The sequence below is a fragment of the Thunnus albacares genome, chromosome 10, assembly GCF_914725855.1.
Source record: "Thunnus albacares chromosome 10, fThuAlb1.1, whole genome shotgun sequence".
Classification (NCBI taxonomy): Eukaryota; Metazoa; Chordata; class Actinopteri; order Scombriformes; family Scombridae; genus Thunnus; species Thunnus albacares.
Genome location: NC_058115.1, coordinates 23,017,358 through 23,036,008, shown reverse-complemented (window position 1 = coordinate 23,036,008; position 18,651 = coordinate 23,017,358). Strand labels below are relative to the sequence as shown.

Below are 18,651 nucleotides of genomic sequence, written 5' to 3'. Positions count from 1 at the left end.
ATTCACATTGGCCTCAGTACCCACAGATGGGCAAGTCTACCATACCTGTAGTATAGTTCCCAGCGTTTGGTATAACACTGATTTTTACCAAACCTGTGTATTGACAAATAGGTGGCTTCTGAGATACTTAAAAAAAATCTGTTACACATAACAACACCTAATCTTTCATTCAGTGATAATAATCAAATTAATTAGAATATGACTCAAAATAAGCATCATTTGTATTCACTTAATCCTTGATAGTTTGTTGATATGAAGTGAAAACTAAACATTTGAGCCGAAAAAATTAAACAGTTTTGACAATCAATTTATCTTTTAAACCTGCAGTGCAGAACTTTTGTGTCCCCCTTTAGGCAGTGAGAGTAATTACAAAAACGCTGTCGACACATGCCTAATGAAGTATGCTGACCGGCTGGTCTCATACAGCCAGGGGCTCCTCACAGCTCGGAAAACGTCAGAGCAAATTTCCAAATAGGCATTATTTGGATAAACTGACCGCATATTGGGAATCTAAATGGTTACTTTCTTGACTCAAAAATATTGCAACTTAATAAAGTGACATATTACCAGTCCTACAGCGAAAATTACAACAGCTTAATCTCCACCATCGCTGCCAGTTGGTGTTAAATGCATTCTGGGATACTTAGCTTCAGCAGCCTTCTGCTCTACCGGTGCACCAGCGCAGGAATGTCATACCAGAAACCAGATTTAAAAACTCTGTATACTGTGAAATACAGAGAGATTTATCTGTTAGTGATAGGCTTAATCAGCATTGTGTGAACTTGTTTGGCAAGGGTTTGAATGTAATGGACGTTCATTTATATGTCAAGTCATGCTTTTAAGCAACCTTTTAGTCTTCTGTAAATGTAATATCTTTCTATCAGTTTTGGACTGTCAGATTAATTTCTTCCCACATTTAGTGTTTTTCTTTTGCTGTTTTAAATGATTTTTTAAGGAGAGACAACACTTTTAGTGCATTCAATTATGAGTTCTTGTCCAATTTTCCAATCTCTTGCCACCTGGAAGCAGTATGGCTGCTGAATATTCAGCTTAACAAGGTTTTTCCCCTGGTTACAGTTTTGGAGCAACAACAACTACCATCATTACTGTTTGGTTGCTACAACCTGTCTGCCTCAACTGTTTGGATTTTGGTTATGGATTTTTTTTTCTTCATGGTGTACAGTAATCATTACATACAGTTTTTTTTAAACTTGACTACCTCTGCTGTTTTTATGGATTTTTTTTGTTAAAATGTGTCTCCAGCACAGCAATGTCTTCTCTTACATGTTTTCAACATACTGTGGTACTTAGCATTTAAATAAATGTTGATTGAGCTACTGGGCTAAATAATATGTCTTATTATGTTTGCTTTTAATCACATAGTTATTGAAATGAAAATATAAAAATACAATAACTGTAACAGTTATTCTCCATTGTAACTGTTATTTGGTAGCCATCCAAATCTGACTTTCCCCCCTCATTCTGTCTTGTCCCTATGTTGTCTGTCTCCATCTCACCCATCATCACTTTCCCCCATCTTCAGTCGTCTCCCATCAGAGGTGCCAACATGTCACTAGCAGCGTTAAAGTCTAATGGCTATGGGAACATTTTCTCTGACACCTGCAGCAAACATGAAGCCTGCTGGGCTGCTGGGAGAACAGAGGGAGGTTTATCTGGGATGGCAGGCCTTGCCTCCATCACCATGCCAATAGAGACAGCAGCTCAGAGCTCTGCGCTTCATAGCCAGATAAGGCCTCGAGACAAAGAAGCACTGCAGCCAGACCCCACTCACTACAATGGAGGGGAGAAAACAAGATATATGACTAATAACCCTTGACAGTTTGCTCCAGTTAAATACTTTACTTTTATACCATGGTCTGGGTGAATACTTGATTCTGGTTGGCTGCAGGGTATCCATTATTTTCTGATAATGGACAACTACTAATTAGTTCCAGTGAAACTGTCTGTTCACTATTCTAAATTAATGTGCTGACTAAAATGAGTAACCATAGCAACAGGGACGCAGTCAAAGCAATAACAAGCTAACAATAAGTGACTTCAACATTTCTTTTAACCTGTTTGGAGAATATGATAACTTTTATGACTGGGATACAGCTGAAGAAAGAGAAATTGAAAAGAAAAAGAAGAAACGGCACAAGGAGTTAACACCGGGAGAATGAAATCAAATAGAAGATGAAGATGAGATCAACACAAAAAAACAAAAAAAAACCCAAAATGGGCTATTAATACCTTCAGTACCTTATCCTCTGAACAACACAGGATGGTGGTTGTAACATACAAGCTACAAGAAGTACACTACTCCTCTGAACTTACTGTTACTTTTCATCACATAAGCGATCAACTTGCATCCTATTCGCTGTTAATCTCGCTTCTTCAGGCTGCAGCCAACAGTACACGTGGCCCATCATTTGTCATTGTGTTGTTAAACATATTATGCAATGTTATTGACTTTGAATGTAAGCATAATGTTAGCTTTCTGGCTCATAGCTGAGCCAAAGAGTTCTATTAACTGAACGGACTGAAAATATCTCCCGTTGCCAAGTCGTATCTAAGATTCTTTCTATTTACTGGAGTAAATAGAGCCTTATGGGATGGTAATGATTTTTTCAGGTATTAGTCAAACCCTCAGGTGTAACCTGGGAAACTGAGTTATGGCTTGTGAAAAAGTTTAGATTTTGATTGTAAAATGCATGAAAATATAAATTAATGGTCTTATTTTTTTCTTTCGCAAGTGACCGTGGTATAAGAGGGATAATGCTCTTTGATGTGTCCATAATCAGGAATTAATGGTTAATTCCTGATAATGGACACCTTGTCGGGCATTATCCCTTACTTAGCCTCTGATTTAATGGTCTGTGTTGGTATCATGCAGTATAAGTTACAGGAATTAAAACTGTAGGTATTCAAAAAAAAATTAAAAGTTGTTGAATGTTACGGGACAGAGTGAACTCAACAGCCACACATTTCTCTGTTCTCTATTTCATTGTCAGGTTAGGCTAACCCATTGTTGCTAACTTTGGAGCTAAGCCCCTTCACTTTTCATGGTCTTGACAAGCTGCAGCATTTATTAACTGACACACTGTAGTCTGTACTGTACATTTACTGCCAGACTAACAACTTAATGCTAACCTTTTTCTGCTCCGCTCGCATTCACCGTTATTTTTCTGCAGCTTGCGCTCACTCGCCTATGCTCTGCCCTATTCCTTAAAAGGAATCATGCTACCTGCAGTTTCCCAGGCAACGACACAGACATTAACTCATGTTTTGAGACAGCGCTGCTCAGAGGCTCCCAAACGCTATTGATTTGCGAATGAATGGATAATTGGCGTTATTTTTGACATTTAAAAAATATTTTTTGGCCTGGCAGGGGTTGTTGTTGGCCTGGCGGCCTGCCAGGCCTATACTATTATAGGGGAAACACTGGCTATTGATGTGGTACTTTTCTCCTTATGAAAATGAGAATTCGTTCAGACGAGAGCATATTAACCAACTAATCCACCAGCCTACAGCCCTAGTGATTAAGCATTTGTAGAATGCGACAGAGCTCATGTTGCTCTGTCAGTGAAGGTCAAAAAAGCATTAAATAACAATTAAGTGTTAATAATTACATAAAATAGCAAAATGTTTTTATACTAATCAAGCTGTTAATGTGATGTAATTGTGAATATAACCACACCTTAACAGCATGATTAGCATTTTTTAAAAAAACTACATTTTGCCATTTTATGTAAGTATGTAAATGGTTTAATCACACTGGTGTTTTACTCTGACAGTTGATAAATGGTCATATTACTGTATGTATGTACCATGGCTACAGATCATGCCTCTTAATGTAAGTCATAGTTTTTCATATTAAATATTCATTTTTGCATACAGTGTTTTACAACAATAGTGGGTCAAGCATCTGACAGAAGAACTTAATGTGTGTCTAGTTTCTGAGGCTGAGTTTATATTTCTGTGTGAAGGGCTTACACTTTAGCTACAGAGCCTATGGATGTAGCCACCGTAGCTATGCTGTACATGGGCCTCCTCAAAAATGTAACTACACGGTGGGACTATGGCAGCCACAGAGATACTGCAAAGCTACCAGTAAGAACTGTGATTGGCTGCTTGTGTTTTCTCCTGCTAGATTGTGATGCTGGTAGAGATTGTTGAGAATGAAGCAAAGCCATCTGTACTGCAATTTCTCTGTTTATCATGTGTGTTGCTCTCTGTCACAGAGAATTAAAAATGGAAATACTGCAATTGAACAGAATACTCTCATTCAGTAATGAAGCGAGGCAGACCTTCTCAACCTCATGCTGTATCACAAAGTGAATGAAAGTATGTAAACAATAACTATGGGGAATTATGGGGAATTTACTGTAATTAAAGCACGATTCAGCCTTGTCACAGTACATCCGTCAACTGCGGTAGTGATGGAAATGTTTTGAAATGCAACACTGAGCTGTGAATGAAAACCTACACCATAGATATCTATAGTTAACCTGCTTGCACCCATTATGAATCCAGCTTTAAGAGTCAGATTTTATTTATGCTGTTATAGTGTCCTTTTCTCTACGTAAAGAATAATGTCAAGGCAATTTCACACTGTAATTTACTGCATTTAAAATCCTGGGGATATACTATGACAAACCTTGTAAAAAAAAAAAAAAAAATAGGGAAATGATCAAGTGTATTTTCTCAAGGATGACTAAAGATTGTGTGCAGAATAAACAGTATTCAAGTGTTTAATTCATGCTGACACTTGCAAAGATTAGAGCACATTATGGACAAAAATAATCAAATCACTTTCTTCTCTCAGTGGTACTGACTGATTGCATACCAGCCATGCTGTTGACAATGAAGGCACCGATTCTTTTAGTTCAGCTTTTTTCTGCACCAGCAAGGCTTCCTAGATCTACTTTTTGTAGTGTCATTAGACTATATTATTTGTATTGCATGTGCACTACACTTTCACTAGTTCTTGTGGGATATAGCCACAGCTAGGGCTTTGGACTGGGAAATCAGCTCTATGCTTGGTTAACCATGGCAGGCAAACTTGAACCACATAGTGCCACACGATGCCTGGGCCATCCAGTCTGTCACCATGAATATAAAGAGTGGATTTATCCCCTAAGACTCAGGTATGACCAGGAATAATGCACACTTAACACAGGGAACAGAAGTAAGGCTGCATCCTTTAGTCATTTTCCTCATTTTCATACAGTAAAGCCAACAGCTTTTCACTACAGAGCTTGTCTTTTTTTCATGGTTTGTTAAATCCAAATAATGGTTATCAATTTATGTATTTGGCCATAAGCAAGATGTTTATCTTGACAGATGGTTTTCAGTTAACTTCCTTTAATAGTGCAAGCCTTGTGTTAATTCTTTACTCTGAGAACTTGATGGATAACTCATTATGGGTAGTTATTGTATTATACAGTGGTTTCGAACATTATATTGGTCCATTATTTCACCAATTCCTAAGCATCAAAAAAGACAAGCCATTCACTCAGATTTATTGGTGCATTTGGCATGGGTCACCTCATATGATCAAAATCATTGCTAAAGCAAAAAGAGAAAACAGAACCATTCAGATGATTTCTTTTTTTTTTTTCGTTTTTGTTATTTATTGTGTGTGTCGGCATAAGTGTTTGTGCTTGTCTGGCAAGAAATTAAGTTTGTCACAGTGGCCCTAGACAATAGCAGGCAGGAATTGCTGAGCTTAATGTTGCACTCTGGGAACAGTAAAGTCATTTCGCTCCAGCAAACCACTTAATAGCTTTGGCTGATGCAGAGTTTGGAAATCCATCAGTCAATTGTGCCAGAAAGAGATGAGCAGACTGAAGAGTGCCAGTATGCTTAGTATGTGAGGAAACAGGTATCAGGACAATGAAGCTACTCTTGTTATGAGCTCCAGTCATAATAGAGACATTTAAAGGCCTTTTCAGATGACAGGATACAAGCCAGTAATGGTTTGATCCGACAGACGTTGGGCATCGTGAACAAGAGCATTAGTAATGATAATAGGGTGTTTAATTCTGTGTAGTATGCCATAGTATAACACAACCAGTGCAGTATCAAGCTGTAACTTCAATATTTCAAAGTATTTTTAGTCTTTTTATATACATACATACATACATACATACATACATACATACATACATACATACATACATACATATATATACTCAGTGATGGTCATTGTCCAATTGGGGCATTGCATTCTCTGTATAGTTAGTTCTTTCACTGTTTGTTAGCATGTCTGAGTCATACACCACTAAACTGGAAAGAAATTACGTTCACCTTAAGGTCTCCCTAGAGGATAGAGAGCACTGCCTGAAGTGTCTTGTTCTTCACACTGAGAAACAGATCTGAAAATCTGTTCAAGGTTCAGATTCAGACATGGTGCTCCACTATTAGAGTACAGAAAACTGACAAGCAACCTGTTACGGTTGTGTGCACTATTATCCTCTCCAGAAAAACAGCAACAGCAATGGTCATACAGCTCACAATACAGAGACCTATGTTTACATTCACATCGGAGTGCGAATGGCAAGACGGTGTTTCATAACCTCAGACACATGATCAGCAAAGCACTTACAAGAGTAATTTTGGAACACACTGATAAACAGCCTGCTACTTTGTTGTTTAGGTGTGAGGACTCGTTCTCCTGTTAAGGGTAAAAAAGGAGCTGTTTTCTGGGTTCCAGACGTAGTAAAATCTTGTTCAAAATCACATTGACATTTGTAAAAAAAAAAAAAAAAAAAAAAAAACCCCAGCTGCCATAGCCGTACTCAACAATATGCTGTGCACTTCATTTTATACCTTGATAAGGATGTTTTTACCTTTCACCATCTAACTACCGAGACTGTTGCAGGGTTGAAAGAGGCGAGCCTGTTGGCGAGATGAGGGGCTGCAGTCAGTTAGGAAAGAGAGGACTGAACAATGTAGAAGTTTAGACAGCAGAGATTACAGCTGAAAAGCGGAAAAATACTTTAGTGTTATTGAATATTATGGATATGAACAAAATGGAGTTAAGATGACAGAATTATCCGCGTTGCCGAGCTGGTAAATTCTCATGCGAGCCATAGTTATTTTGTAGGCTCACAAAGTAATTGTTGTTGTGAAATCACAAGGGTTTCAATTTCTAATAGCTAGTGCTGTAGTGGATGCCAATTGGATACACCAGGAATATGCTTCATTTTTTTTTTTTCAGAAAGACAGATGAAAGAAATGCTCAATGAGAGATTGCACCAAGTTACAGAAGCTTGTGGAACAGAGGCTCGGCCAGACGTGATGTTAGGATTTCAGCTCTCTATACTTTGGGCAGCTTTGGTGATGTCATCCTACAAAACACATATGACACAAAATACCAGTTTAAAAAGCTTGAATCCACACACTTCCACAAGTAGTGCATTTGAATGTGCCCAGAAAGGACAATTTTGTGAATAAATCTCAGCTTTGTATATGACTCAATAAATTTAGGCATCACTACATAAGAAAGATTTTGCTGAAACAAGTTTAACCGTATATAATTAAAAAATTCCACCCTCATACATAAGTAGTTCCCTCCATCTTGTCATAATGTGGGCAGGAGGGTAGACAACCTGGCACACTGTCAGTCTTTAAGGATTACTAGTCAGTCTAGCAGCCTTCCAGCCAACCTCAGTGTCAGCACTCCGATCTGACTGGCTAGGATTGCAGACACATTGCCACCAATGAAGTAAATGACCCTTAGGTAGCTTAATCAGCCGTGAAGATGGCGCTGGGCAATATGAAAGAATTCACTGTGTCTGACGATGAATTATTTATACTTTGCATACAAGATACGGCTAGATTTGTTGGAGAGAGAAATTACTATGAGGCTCAAGGATAAAAAGAGCCTTCTACTGCCATGTCAGCAGATTAAACAGCTCATCCAACAATTTAGTGGTATAGTTTAAGGTATTTTGTTATCATTCATACAAAATGACTGTTGTTCACCATTCAATGCCTAGTTAAGATGCATGTTAGATGAACACGTCTAAAGCATCATTAGAGCGATTTCAGATATTCTTTCACAACTGTGTAAATGTAATATCATGCAACCTTCTTTAAAAATCTGCCCAGTTTATCCTGCATCCTGAAAACCTAACTGTCTCTAGGTTTAATTGTGCTGCGCAGTTTCTCCTTACTTCTAAGCAGCTCATACTTCTTATCAGACGCGTCTTGGGTGTTGAGACAAGGTAATTAGCTGTTTGGAGAGGAGCCTGCATTAAGGAGAACAGACTCATCTGCCTTTCAATCAAAGGCTTTGCACTCTGGTCAGGGCCCGGAGAGAAAACAATAGACCAACTGAATGAGGATGCCTCCTCATAACTTGCACTAAGAGAATGGATGGTATTATTTCATTATTATTAGTGACAGACGAATTTGGATTATTTTAAATTGTGCATTGCAGCATAAAATACATAAACTTGAGCACCAATCGACAAAGGACTTGGAATGTTCTTTCATCGCTTTATTTATCTCTTTATTTTTTTTTAATAGAACATGAGGAGATGTGGAACAGCGCACACACAGTCCAAATGCTGGCACAGGCAGAAACAGAATCTGTTATAAGTGAGACAGCTGCACACTCAGCTTTCATTGCATGACAAGTGATTTAGGACACCCAACAATTATACCTTTTTCTAGCTTACTTTAATGTTAACCAGGCAAAGTATGTCAGAGCTAACAGCATGAGAAACATTTCTTTATTTCTTTTTTATTTCTTTTTTTTATGTTTTATACAGTGCAGAGCGAATGGAGAAAAAAACCTGATTCTTCTCTATTGACCTTCCTCAGGTCAGTGAATCTGTTTTGGTTGCCTACTGTTTCAGTCAGCGTCATCCTCGCTACGGAGAGAGCCAAGTTGTTTGGAGTTTATCAAATGAGTAGATCAAAGGTTTCACGGTTCCCAAATCTTTTAACAACTCAATTTCCCATTGTGTCTAGAAAAGGCTTGTCTGTAATCTATTTGGAATTTTATTCTTTTCAATTGGGCTATAATTTAGTGTTCCCCCGACTTGGTATGAGTTTTAGCGAGACATCCCGGTTAAAGAGGTGTCAGCCTGTAGCAGCAGTATTGGCCTCCCTGTCTCATCCTTTCCCTCTTACATGCCTGCCCTCCTGCCTCACTTCCCTGATGTAAGTACTTGTGACGGAGAGAGCTGAGCCCCATCTACCCTTCACATGCAAGACTGCTTTTTTTAAACCTTTATTTACCAAGGGTTGGTTCACTTAACACCTCTGCTCTTTTCCAGCACCCCCCCGCCCCCCACCCCCCACCCCCTAACTATACCACGAGACAGTACATATAAACTAGGAACAGGCCCAGCACAACCATGTATTTTAATGAAGACTATTGTACAATGTAATCAAACATTCAGGGATATTGCTCCTGTTAAAGGCCATATTTTGAAGGATTTTTATAGATTTAAAAGCCTTGACTTTTACAGGATGGAGGCTGAAGTTAATTATAAAGACCTTTAAAACAACACAGCGTTGTTCCAATTTATTGCCATGTCTAATAGTTAGTCATTTACTCTTTAATATTCTCATTAAGTTCCCTCTTTGTCATACTTTTCCAAATTAACATAATAAACTAAGGGCACACACACACTTGAGATTTTTTTTTTGGATTTGTTCTCAGAGGAAAACTAATCCACACAGTAACAATTTAGCCACCTAAAGTGTTGTCTCTGCCTCTTCAGCTGATATTAAATCCTGTTTATTTTTCTTCTTTTGAGTGAAATTCTGTGGGGGTTCTCGTGCTACCAAATGATACCCCGAGCTTGAGCTCACCGTGTCTGTGAGCGAGAAGGAGAAAATGATTTCCCCAACCTCCTCATTGGCCATGAATGCAAAGACAGCACGTGGCTCTGGCTGTTAAACAACACATACTGGCTCCCAGCCCACTCGTAAATTACAGAGCGAAAGCCTCTCCCAAGACTGCCTTTAGTGAAACAGTTCAGTCAGTAAGTTTGTTTCCCATAAACAGCACCACGGCTGTCAGTTAACAGAGTTTTGTGCCTCAGAGACTGACATAGTGTTTACAAATTATGAAAAGCAGCCTGGCTAGGTTCATTAGTTTCTTTATTGCCAGTATTTTGTTGCATGCAGAATAGTTGTCTTGACTCTACATTGCCTGCAGTGGGTCTCTCAGCCAACAGTACTATCTAGACATGAGGATACTTTTACATGCTTATATGAAAAATACTTTATACTTTTGGATTTGCCTTTTATTCTCCAACTGCTTCAGAAGTGCTTTACTTTAGTTGCAATTTCATTTGTACATACTTAGGGGTTTGTTTCCTGTCTTGTGGTGATAGAAAATGGTATTGTGTTGGTCCTCTGGCTATGTCTGTTAACATTGTGGAAAATTGTTTTCCTGCTCAATATCAGAGTGTTCAGCCTGAGCCATGTCTCAAGAAAGATGCACCGTACTTGTAACCAGTTCTTTCTCTTTGATCATTGTTTGTTGGAGAACAGTGGATGCGTCTACTTTGCCCTCTCTTTGCCCTCTGGTGATCTTGCACTTCCAAAAATATTATGGGCCCTATCTTACGCCTGGCGCAAAGCGGCACCAAGCGCAGCGCAAGTGTCTTTGTTATTTTAAGACCGCCGTAGTTGTCATTTTCCCGTCCAGCGCCCATGTTGCTAAAGTAGCGAAGGCACTTGTGCCCATCAGTGTGCCCATGGGTGTGTTGGTCTAAAAGTAAGGTGCCGTCTGGCACATTGTCGGCATATTGCTATCTTGAGGCAGCAGAGAGTGATCGCGCTATTGACCAACAAAAACCTGGTCTAAAGTCAATGGCGCAGTGTTTCACTGTTATTTTAAGGGCACATTATAAAGACAGTAATGTGCACCTACACAGATGAGTGCACAACATACACTCTGCTTGTTACACACATAGGATGCGCAGCAGCGCACAAACATGCAAAAGGTAACAAATAAAAGGATTACAATGTGAAAGATTATTATTGTGTATATTAACATATTTTAAAAAAAAACATGTCATAATGCTTAGTCATAATATTTATCAGAATTAACTGATCACAGTAATGACGGATTAAATTATTTAATTATTTGACCAAATCGTGGCAATACATGTAGGTATTTAAACAACGGATCAGACACAGATCGCCTCTCTGCTGCATCAATACATGATGACATGTGGAACACATGAGGAAATAAATGAGGTGAAAACAATTATTAAACTAATGAAGGAAATAAATCTGCACAACTTCTAACTGCTGCCAGCAGCAGGATCAGAACCTTAGAGAGCTGATCAAGTCCTGATAACTGTGTTAATAATTATTTACATGATTAAAATTAATGATTTAATTTTTGAACAATATTTAACAAATATTCTTTAACATTTTTGAGCGTACAGTGATCAGCAATTAAAACCCCGTTGATTTGACCTGTTACTCCATGACTGAACAAAAGGATTTTAAAGAAACCAAAGCTGTAACTAAAAAAATAAACCTTTTCAAAAACCAAACGAAGATAAATTTGCAACAAATCAATGAACAGGATCTTAAACTGGTGGTCTGGGGCTGACCACGGGAGGGTCCAGGAGCAGCAGAGGCCAGTGTGCTCGTTATGGATCGTGCGCTTTCACTTTGCGCACGAGCAGATCCGTTTCCTCTGCAGAGAAACGCTCCTTCTTACTACTTGGCAAATGCGCCATCATAATAGCAATCTGCCAAGGTGCAAGCGCACCTGACTCTTAAAGGGAATGGGAGATGACACTGTGATTGGTCTATTGTATGTTACACCGAAAACACACCCATGATTAATTAGGAGACTAAGGACAACCCCTTTCAACCATGCGCCTGGCGCATCAACCATTTTTCCGCCGTTAAAATAGCGAAAGCGGATTTGGACACACCCTAAATGCAATTGCGCCATGCGCTTCAGACCGTGTGCTTTAGATCGTTAAAATAGGTCCCTATATCTTCTAAGTAACATTTTTTGTGACATGTGTTATGTTTATTGTTAAATCCGTGGCGTAATATCAACACAGCACAAGTGACTTGTCAGTTGGTAGAAATGCTATATGGATGATTTATAGCACACATATTTCTGTTGCACCATTTTTATTACCTACTGCCGAATGCAGTGAATGTCAGTATTTTTTTAAGTTGTTTATAACATTGTTTATATAAACTGTTTATGGATCAGTTCACTATCTGAATGAAATGATTTGAACATTTATGACAAACAAATTTATGAGCACATCTTCAAGAAATGCACCCAGCAGGCACAGATGACTGCTTTAGTGTTTCTGTGTATTCATTTTAAAAATTTATTTGTTACTGTTTACATGTTGGCTTCACATATTGCAGCACAGTGGTGCTGCCATCTCTCCAACATGTTGTTTCCCTGTGTGTAGGAGAGCTTGACAGACTGTCCTCTTTTCAACATATCAGCAGGGGCTCATTAACAAACAAATACTGTACCACATGATTATATGTTTTCAATGGCGTGGGAAGAGTTGTGGCTATATTTTTAGTGCATGCTTTATTATTTCTATTATATGTAGTTAAATATATAAATGAGATTGGTTTTAGAGATTGCTCAGTTTTGCACATTGTTAGTTTGGGAAGGATGACAGAAATAACCATGTTATTACAAACGTGACAACACAGCTATATCCAGTGAAGCATTGTCATTCCCACAACCCAAATGTGACATCTATGTGACATCCAAATGTGTAAAACCATAATACTCGAATTGGGAATTCTTGCTTGCTTATCTGGTAGTAGGATTGTAAAGGTGTAAGTATTTCTACTACTGTGTTTGTAATGTAGAACCAAAACATTTACATTTCTAATATGTAATTCTGATTTCGTCATAGATACCATGTGTGTACCTTGATGGTGTTTGGTACAAATGTCTTTGGTGTTCTTTGTTAAAATTAGTTTATTTCCTTTAAGTGTAAAAAGTACAAACAAAAGCTAATTTAAAGCTCTGCCTCCAGGTTTGCAATACAACAAGCATCATAATAGTCTTACAGTTTTACATTTCTGTTTTGGATATGGTTAAAGCAGAAGATGTGGTTTGGTTTTAGTAATGGAAACTATTACTTCATATATGAAGCAATTGGGATTTTCATACCTGCATTCTCAAGCAGTCCTGTTCCCAGTTATGTCAAGAAACAGCACATTAAATCCACTTTTCCACAGAATTACACTATAGGCTACATCCCAGTAAGCAGTATTTTATCAACACCCCTTTTTTGTGTCTTTTTCCCATTTGTTAAATTATACACATAAATACAATAAAATTACAGTAAATGAATCCTTCAGTATTCTACTTTTATGCGTCAGCCCTTTGCTGGAAGCAGCAACACAAGCTATGAGCACAATGTCTTAACTACAAAAGTAATGTGATCATCTTTTAAAAGACGTTTAGAGCTAATATGTGCTAACTACTTAGTGGGTGATATCATGATTATATCTAGTGTTAGTGTTTTTTGCTGATATCAAAAAAAATCAGAGACTATATCATATTAAGTTGCTTTGAGCTGTAAATTCACTACTTCTAAGCAGAAGGCAGAAGAAAGCGTTACCTCGGAGCCTGATGAGCCCGGACGAGACCGGAGGAGACCTCTCTTCCACCGGGCGTCCGTCTCAGACTCACCCTGGTCGGTGGCTGTCTCCTTGGCCTGCCGCTGGCTGTGCAGTGCTATCTTCTCCTTTTGTCCATTTTATGGCAGGTGGCAACCAGCATTAAGGTGCATTACCACCACCTGCATCAGCTATGTTAGAATGAATTAATGTTACATAAATACCTATAGCAGCACTGTTTGTCCAGGAGCTTAACAATATGTCAGTACTGACCGGTCAGGAACCGGTGCCAATTTAGTACCTGTTCTCGATATCTATCCCTACCTAGCTATAGTGGATACCCTACAATGCTCACACCAGCTTACGCTGTTGTTTGGCATTCTAAAGAAACTATGTTCAAGGATTTAATAGTAGACTGCATAAAATTACGTGTAACATTTAGGTCAAGAGAGATATTTTATAGAAATAAGTAGTATGAGCTTTTATCTGATTGTTGCTTAGAAGCCTGGTTGATGGTAGAGGCCACGAATGAATAAGACTGATAAGAATTTTAATTTTATATTTTTTAGTGGTGTCTACCTCGTCACTTGACATCTTGAAGGTTTGGGTAATGCATTGTTGGTAAAAAATGATTGACGTTTTTCAAAATGAAGCATGTACTTAAGCCAGAATAGCAGAGATGGATTATCTTCTGCAAAATATCACAATTTACCTCTAATACCAGCTAAAATATATAAAAAAAACAAAAAAACACACACACACACACCCGTAGATGCACATGTGAACCCCATAGTTTGTGTAGTTGTAGTAGTCAGGCTTTTTACCCTACTTGATGTGGTGGACATGTTTTTATGATTTCCAGACAAATGTAAAAACCTGTAAGCCCTCTTTAGCTGGCCCTGAGTGTGAGATGAGGTACTTCATCACAGAGATAAGCATGCAGGCTGAGGGACAGCTACAGGAAAGAAAAGGTACAAGAGAGCTGCTTGTGAAGTACCGATCAGTTCTTGTGAAGTTGGTATGATTAATCCAACGCTGTGAATTGTTGCAGAGGGCGATTTGGTTTGTGCCTTCCCTAGCTGCTGTTTCCCTGCTGTGGAGACAAAAGATGAATGGACCTATTGGGGCTATTATGGGGTATCTCCCGTCTCCATCACTATAGGGGCCAATTGACTCCGATAATCCTCGCTTCACTGAGGGGACTCTCTAATCCAGGCTAGACATAGGTGTCTGGCCTCATGCATTCATCAAGATGACTAATGCACTCAACTGTGTGTGCAAATGCATATGAAAATACATATGTACACAAGGCTAAACACATGGAACATTGTCTGAATGATAAATATCTGTAGGAGGGGATGCACAAGAAACCTCACATCTAATGGCATTTTGAAGCAGTAAAACTGATGTTGTTTCCACTGACTGTATATAAATATGGTCGTCATGACAACTCACCAAAAGTCAAGCCAAAACATTTCGATCGCCCCCTGGTGGCTGGCTGCATTATAGGCCATAAGTCCCGCCCCCTCCATGTTAGCGGATAGAACATGAGCCAAACTAAAAAAAAAATCAAAGTACACGTCAAATAAATTCTTCCCAAAGATGGTTTCTATCATTTTAGGTAGTTCTTATCACACTGATGTATGTCCAAGTGCGCATTTTCTGATAAGTTTGTTTTTAATTAGTTATTTGACTATATAAAAAGGGGGTGTGACATCATGACTGACAGTTGTAACAGCCACTCTCAAACCTTTGTCAGGCAGCCGTATGGCTTAGGGGGCGTGTCTTGCAGGGCGTCATCCCGCCCCTGACTCTACTGTGTAGACTCTGGCTCCAAATGATGTCATACATGCAAGATGGCAGCTCCCAGAAAGGAGATATTTTGGCTTCACTTTTGCACAGCAGTAGAAAGTTGAGACACAATGTCTATCTTTGTATACAGTCAATGGTTCTTTCCTTTTTGCTCTATTGACCTGAACAGTCATCAATAGTGCAGCCAATACCCCTGAGATATTTTTGACTACTAAGAAATTAAACAAACCAAACAATCATCATTTAAATCATTTTCCGCAGTTTGTGCTGCACCAGCTGAATGCCTGCACCTTCCTCCTCATTTTGACAAACAATTCCTCTACAAAGAAAATCTGTCTTTTCATTTTAATACTGTTAGTGGTCTTAGCAAGTGTGTCTGCATAAGACTTTGTGTAGAACATTCTCTCCTCAGCTTTTGTCCTCACTGTGAAGCTCATATATTGCATGCTGGATCTGAATAACAAATTCAGAGACTAATTTCAAAGGCCAGTGTGAAACGTCTCCCCTCCCAGACTTCTGCTTCGTTCATAATCATTAGTGGACACATTTCCCCAAGTTAGCAACTATTGCTTTTTCCTAACTATAGAGAAGTGTTTTAGAGCTAAGTGGGTAGAAATGAAAAATGTTGGTAATAACAACTATGATGGGGAAAATGGGTGCCTTAAGATATTTTCCCAAATTAAAATAACTGTCATTATTCTTCTGAAGTTTAAGCTAATGCCATTTTGATGGTGAATAAGTGGCCTATTTTTCTGTCCTCACAGTGGGTGTATGTGCATTTTCTCATTGGCCTTGATTTGATTTTGTGGTTGCTATTACTGTTGCAAATGGTCTGCTCACGATTTCAGCAGTTTCACTGCCTCAAAGTGTAACACCTCCAATAGTTTCAAATCAACAACAACTGTACAACAAGGCTAACAGCACTACTGTACTGTAATGTGTAAAGACAATAACATAACAATGGGTCTGATTATTTTTGCATTTGTTTGGCTACCAAACATCATCTGATCATCTGGGTCTTTCCTTGCCTGCTAAACTTTTTAAGAAGACAGATTTAGGGTGTATGATTTTGTACAAAATTATGATTTGTGGTTTTGTTTGTTACCTGCACTCCATTTGTTTGATTAGTAACATTTTATTGCAAATCATGGGTCAGCGCACCCTCAGTTGTGTTGGATTTCAACAACACTGCCCTAAGAAGCCATAATGTAAAAAAACAAGAGCTGCAGACAATTATGTGTTGAATTAAGTTTTTAGTTATGGTAGTAGTAATGTTTTTCTTTTTAAATAATCCTCTCATCTTTTTGATAATATTCATGCTTAAAGGCAGCCTATATCTGAACACAAGCCAGTGTTGTAATCTTATTTCTGTTTTCCCCATTTCCCAAGCAGTCTTTTATTACAGACTACATTGTTTTGTGTATTGAAACCATGTACAAAAAAGGAAACAATTGCACATTCACTTATTATGTCCCCTCTCTATATTGTGTGTTCCCAGGGTTTATCTAATGTTATCAGATTCTCTGTACTGCGTCATAGGAGGTCAGCAGTGTTTTCTAAGGACTAATTAATTATTTTTATTATACTACAAACAAATACAAGTGGGAAAAAAAGGATACTGTTATAATCTACAGTGTGTACTGACGCACTAAACTTAGTGTTGCTCTTGCTCAGGGGGCTGAGAAGGTGGTGTGTCTTTGAAGTTTTGACGAACTTCAAATATGTTGCAGAAGCATCCAGACTTAAAAACTTTGTAATTTTTGTCTTATGCTCACAGAGGTCCAAATTGTTGAGTCAGTCACTGTGATAAGAATGTTATCACTGCTCGACATGTAAGGTTGAGAATAATATAACTGATGCGCCATTAAATCCTGTTGAAGTTGTGACACAAGGTGTAGTGGTTGATGAGTTATATGATTACCTTTATTAGTTAATCTTTTTAGAGCCAGACTGATATATCGGTTGACTTTATTGGCTAACATTGGCCTGTCACAGATATATCGGTAATATAATGGTATCGGCATATATGTTGTCCAATATGTGCATATATATATATGATAATTATTATTATTAGAAGAAGAATATCGGCCAATATATCAATATCAGAATTTTTTTCATCTGCCCCAAAAATCCAGTATCAGTCAGGTTCTATTGTAGATAAATTGTTTAGTATAGTATAAAATTACAGAAAATGGTAAAAGGAGTTCCCATTGCCATTTCCCAGAGCCCAAGGTGACATCTTCAAATAGCTGTTTTTACATTTTTACATGACGTTTTTTTTCATTTAGCAGACCCTTTTATCCAAAGTGACGTACATTTTTATGAAATGAAAAATTCAGATATATTAAATTTGCAATTATGTAAAACAGGGAAAAACAGCAAATCCTCTCACTGAAGAAGCTGAAACCAAAGAATTTCTAGCATATTTCCCTGATAAATGGCTTAAACAAATATAAATATTGTTGTTGATTAATTTTCTATTCATTGATGAATCAATTTGACTAGTAATTGTTGCCTGTCATTAATCTTTGACCTTTAGCATTTATCAGTATGGACCACAATCAGTACAGTGAATTCCAAGTCAAAATGTCAAAAGTACTGATATTAAAGAAGCTCACTTAAAAAGTCTCACAAATCAAATCCCAAAGTTCAGAAGACTTCAGAATAAATGTGTGTCTATTCTTTCAATAGGAATTCAGGGCTGCTGTCAGCAGAGTGGAGCGAGGTTTGGGCATCACTGTGACCTTCTCAGTGGCCTGAGAGTGTGTTGGCATGGCATGACTGATGCAGATTATCATAGCTGGAGAAAGCCAATTACTCTGGTCATCACGGCACCCTCAGGGCCCCTCTCTGTGGAATGAAATGCATTACAGAATTCTCTGTGCATCCTTCTGGCAGCGTTTTGTATTTCCTCTATGCTGATCCCCCAGTTTGAGGGCTAATAGTGCAGTCAATGGGAGCCTCCCGCGCCTCAGAGCCCTCTTTGACTCGGATGAGCTTCTGCTCCACAAAGCAGGGAGGTCGTACCTCTTGGAGAAGCGGATGAATTACATTCTCCTCTGTTTGTCTTCTCTGTCTATTCAAGACAAAGCTCTTTTTACTTTTGCTCTTCTTAAACACTCCCCTCAGTCAGTGTCCTTGAATAAGACTACAGAATGAATAAGTCAGGTTGCAGAGTTGTGGTATAAGAAACTATTCTGTGGCATTTTTATGAATAGAACAAACAGAAACTGA

General features: G+C 38.4%; 1 protein-coding gene across 8 annotated transcripts in view; it reads left to right on the top strand.

The window, feature by feature from the left end:
• enox2 (ecto-NOX disulfide-thiol exchanger 2) overlaps positions 1–18,651 on the top strand; it is a 188,213-nt gene that overhangs the window by 30,364 nt on the left and 139,198 nt on the right. The window contains exon 1 of one of the 8 annotated variants that reach the window (XM_044363288.1): positions 8,813–8,832. The exons of the other annotated variants lie outside the window; for them this stretch is intronic. The gene's annotated coding sequence lies outside the window, so the exon portion shown is untranslated. Of the gene's footprint in view, positions 1–8,812; positions 8,833–18,651 lie in introns of those variants that run through there. 8 annotated transcript variants of the gene reach the window in all.